Genomic DNA, 5,383 nt, shown 5'->3' with positions numbered 1-5,383 from the left:
TAGAAGAGATCCTTGGACGCCTCGTCCTTCTCTTCCGTTGGGGCATGGGCACAGATGATCGAAGAATCTCGCTTTGGTGCGGATTATGGCTAGAGGTTCATGCCCCGGGGTGAACGCCAGTATTCGGCGATGGAGGCTCTCGCTCACCACAAATCCAACACCGAATTTGCTCTCCTTTATGAGGCTGTAGACTGAAGTAGACGTCACAAAGCTACACGCTTACCTTGCCTTTCTCCGTCCATCGCATTTCTTGAATGGCGGTGATGTCAGCCTTAGTCTTCTCGATGACAGCAACCAGCCAGGCAGAGGCACCTTCCCCACTAACGGTCCGGATATTCCAGGTGCATACCCTCAAATCGTAGTTCTTAATACGTTTGCGGTGGTCGTCATCAGACAAAGGGGTCTCCGAGGCTGATTGTTGTTTTTCATTGGGCAGGGTTTTAACGCAGCAGGACCCAAAGCGCTCGCTCCCAAACGGGTGTTTGGTCTCTATCCATAGATATGTGAGTATAAATACGTTGGACGTTGTGAGCTGTGCTTTGAACCGTACGCACAAGAGTCACTCCCAGGTCAGGTGAGGGTCAAAAGTTGTTCCCACCTTTGTGGACTTCTGCGCACGGAACCATCCTCCGGTATACTGCTACCCTTCATAAGTTTCACAATATTATTATATTCAGCCTTATCATGAATTTTCATTTCGTGTGAACTCGTTCCGATTTCGCCCACGCAGTTCACATATTTTATGTTGAATATTCACCAAGCGAAGTAGTTCACTTCGAATCATGTTCACAATATCGAATACCGTATCCAACAGTAAAATAACAGTCACTCGCACAAATAACAATTGCTAAAATTTCACAAATCTACGAAATACTCGTAGGTACTATATAAAAAAGAAGGTAGTTCCACTTAATGACATTCGTCGTGGTTTTTGTTAACAATTTGACTTTTAATAAAATTATGACTTTTCATTAAATTCTTGCTACCTGATCACTAGAAGTAATATTTTTTTTGTAAAAGTAAACATAAATCTATAAAAATAAGCGAAGTTTAGTGAAGTTATTGAACATAAATGAAGAATAAAAGGTTTCGAATAATTTTGTGAAAATTTGCAAAAATTAAGGGGAAAAGAGAAAAAATGGGCTGTGTCTTCCCAAACAGCGAAAATTCGGTACATACAAGTAAAGGATCTGGGGTAAAGATTTTACGTTTCCTATCCTTCCGCTCGTCCGAAAACAATAGCGTGTAGTATTCGCGAAGAAAGCTTACTTGTGTGTCCAATAAACCAATTCTTGTGTTTGTCATAATGATTCTATAATGTATGCATGAACTTTATTAGGGCGAAGCGAAACTATTTTGAGCCCGGCTACAAATCTTCAGTCTTTAAATGAAGTAATTTTAAAATTTGGTGAGGAGGGGCTCTGCGAAATATTTTCAAACCACTAACCGAGATGGAAATATCCAAAGAAGAAGAACTCGAGTTAAAATCCTACCCCATGAATTCTTTATTGATTCTAATTTTTTTATACCCGAGCGCACTTGTGCACAAGGGTATNGAACTCGAGTTATTGATTCTAATTTTTTTATACCCGAGCGCACTTGTGCACAAGGGTATTATAACTTTGTTCACATAACGGTTGTTTGTAACAGGCAAAACGAATCGAGATAGATGTAGACAAATGTATGCATAAATGATCAGAATGAAAAGAGAAATCGATTAAGCGGTGACTGTCGGTCCGTCCGTCCGTCTGTGCACACGATAACTCGAGTAAAAATTGAGATATCTTAACGAAACTTGGTACGTGATTTTCTTTTGGGCGTAGGACGGATGGTATTGAAAATGGGCGAAATCGGACAATAACCACGCCTACCTCCCATATAACGGTAATTTTAAGAAATACGAAAACTGCGATATTTTAGTAACTACTGAAGATAATTCACTCAAAATTGATACTTACAATNGAAATTTCAATATTTCGAAATTTAAGGACGCTAATTTACTTAAAATGTATACACCCCGGCTTATCATGTAGCGGTAGATTTCGGAAAGGAGGAAAACATATATTTGGAGACCAAACCAAATTTGACAAGGGATGACGGAAATTCGTTCCATAATACATCATACACCCACCCTGTCGGAAACAACAACAACCAAAAAGGAAATATATTTAATACTTGCGCCGGGTATTTAATGTTCGGCTTCTCCCGAACTTAGATTTTCTTACTTGTTAATAAGCTTGCAGAAGAACACGAATCAGAAGATTTCATCAATCCAACCAAAGATGTATAATATGATGGACTTAAAAATTTTGCCGGCTACATAATTTCAAACCAGGCTTCAGAACGCATGAATAAAGTAATCAAAACTTAAACTAGCATACCCGGCGAACTTCATCCCGCCTATTACTATTAATATGTTGTTTTTTGAAGAAATGTTTCCTCTTCACTCCCTGGCGGCAACAATGATCCGGTTCTATAGTGAATCTGTCCTAGAAGCTTTATAATATAGTTGGTGACAATTTCAAATTGGGTGCGTATCATTGTTCTGCAGAAATGCAATATACAATAAACATATTCTGCACATTTCAGAGGAAATACCTTAAAAGCGTAAACGCATAATAATATTGGAAAATCACATTCATTGGGTCAATCATAACACAGGAGAGTTCGATATACTCAATTCACGACACCTTTTCTCACTTGGCTATTTTTAGTAATAATTCGACTCTAGCGCCACTTGGCAGCACTTTTTTGCAAAAATGTTGCTCTTACCAATACCAAGACATATCTTAAATATTAGCCAAATCGGATAATAAAGATTTTTAGTACCAACTCAAATACAGTGCCAACTGGCGGGTTAAATTGTAAAGCTAATCCATCCAGAGACCCACTCAAACACACAAAAAAATTCGTTAAAATGCGGACACCCATTTAAGAGGATTTTTTTAAAGATTTTTAGTACCAACTCAAATACAGTGCCAACTGGCGGGTTAAATTGTAAACCTAAACCATCCAGAGACCCACTCAAACAAACAAAAAATTTCGTTAAAATGCGGACACCCATTTAAGAGGAAACACACCTACAGAAGAAATATAAATACATTCAAAGATAGATAAAAGTCGGTACGTTGTACGCCCCTTTTTCCAATAGCTCCAATTATTTTCCAAGATTATGAGATTGATTTTATATATCTCCATACCAAGTTCCAGTACTCTACAATGAACAATTCCAGAGATATGCAGTAAGANCAAAAATTTCGTTAAAATGCGGACACCCATTTAAGAGGAAACACACCTACAGAAGAAATATAAATACATTCAAAGATAGATAAAAGTCGGTTCGTTGTACGCCCCTTTTTCCAATAGCTCCAATTATTTTCCAAGATTATGAGATTGATTTTATATATCTCCATACCAAGTTCCAGTACTCTACAATGAACAATTCCAGAGATATGCAGTAAGAAAAATTCGATTTGTATGGAAGGTGCCACACCCCTTTACCAATAGCTCCATTTTTTCTCCAAAAGTATGCGATTGACTTCGGATATCCCCATACCAAGTTCCAGTACTCTACCACCCACCCGCGGACACTCTAGGAGGAAACACACCTACAGAAGAAATATAAATACATTCAAAAATAGCTAAAATCGGTACGTTGTACGCCCGCTTTTCAAATAGTTCCAATTTTTCTCCAAGAGTATGAGATTCATTTTATATATCTCCATATCAAGTTCCAGTACTCTACAATGAATACTTTCAGAGATATGCAGTATGAAAAACTCGATTTGTATGAAAGTTGCCACGCCTTTTTACTAATAGCTCCATTTTTTACAAGAGTATGCGATTGATTTCGGATATCCCCATACCAAGTTCCAGTACTCTACCATCATGGTACAATAATTACAGGTATTGTCTTCACAGAGAGCACATATTCCGATCTGCTTTATTTGAAAAACATCATTGTTGCCCACACTAAAAGGTTTACTGCTAGGGAAAAGGGATAACTCCATACCCCATGTACCATATATGTACACGTATTTTTTTAAACAAACCTTCTTGCAGAGGACTTATTTAACTTGCAAAAGCCGAAAGAAAACATATACTTAGTAACTAAATTCAAAATTTGTATGGCTCACTTCATTTCAAACGTTTTTTTTTTGTTTTGAGAAATTATAAAAATTAAATTGAGCGTAAACCAAAAGAAAAGCAAACCAAAAGTAAAATAATCAACATTGAGCAGGAATTTCGATGTGATGCAAAACTCTCTGGAAAGATGGTACCTGTAATTATTGTACCATGCTCTACCACGAACACTTCCAGCAATATGCAGTATAAAAAATTCGGTTTGTATGGGAGGTGGCACACCCACTTTTCCTATAGCTCCAATTTTACTCTAAGGGTATGTGATTGATTTCGTAAATCTCCATACCAAGTTCCAGAACTCAGGAATTTCGATGCGAAGCAAAACTCTCTGGGAAGAGGAGTTCAACGATCCTTATGTCACTAAAGTTCTCTTTACCTCTCTAGTTAGACCGATTTTGGAGTATGCATCTATAGTATGGAATCCTAGCTATCAAATTCATAGTGACAGGCTCGAATCAGTGCAGAAACAGTTCCTGTTATTTGCCCTCAAAAATTTATGTTGGGACTCGTCTAAAAATCTCCCACCCTACAAGGATCGCCTGAAGCTTATAGATTTGCCGACGCTTCAGAGTCGTAGAGAGATGCTTGGTGTTCTTTTTTTAATTAAATTAATGAACGGGATGGTCAGTAGTACCAACTAGAAGATGGGCGCATATACCGGAAGGTCAAAAACAAATTGAAGCTGATGATTCCACAGGCGCTGAGGTGGCGCATTACCAAAGCGTGCCATGATGACGTTGGGCATTTTGCAGTCGAGAAGACAGTTGAGCGAATCGGGAAACACTTCTGGTTTCCGCGGGTTCGAAGGTATGTAAAAACTTATATTAATGCGTGCGAAGAGTGTTGTCTCTTTAAAGCAAAAGGCGGAAGATCTGAGGGTCAGCTCCATCTCGTCGAGATTCTACCCATTCCGTTCCGAAGCGTTAATATCGACCATGTGGGTCCGTTCCCCAAGAGCCGACGAGGCAATGCGCATATATTGGTAATTGTTTGCAGCTTTAGCAAGTACATTGTGCTGAAAGCAACCCGTAATACCAAATCCGAACCAGTGGTAAAGGCGTTAGAAGACACGATGGCGATTTTTGGGCAACCTTTGCGTATCATCTCTGACCGAGGAACGGCGTTTACGTCGAAGCAATTCCAAGACTTTATCAGCAAGTACGGGATTCAACATGTGAAGACGGCCGTGAGAACCCCTCGTGCTAATGGCCAAGCAGAGCGGGTCAACAAGACCATACTT

Source organism: Rhagoletis zephyria, unplaced genomic scaffold, assembly GCF_001687245.7.
Source record: "Rhagoletis zephyria isolate East Lansing unplaced genomic scaffold, Rhagoletis_zephyria_1.1 Rzeph_scaffold_00488, whole genome shotgun sequence".
Lineage (NCBI taxonomy): Eukaryota > Metazoa > Arthropoda > Insecta > Diptera > Tephritidae > Rhagoletis > Rhagoletis zephyria.
Note: the sequence above shows the minus strand (reverse complement) of the source record.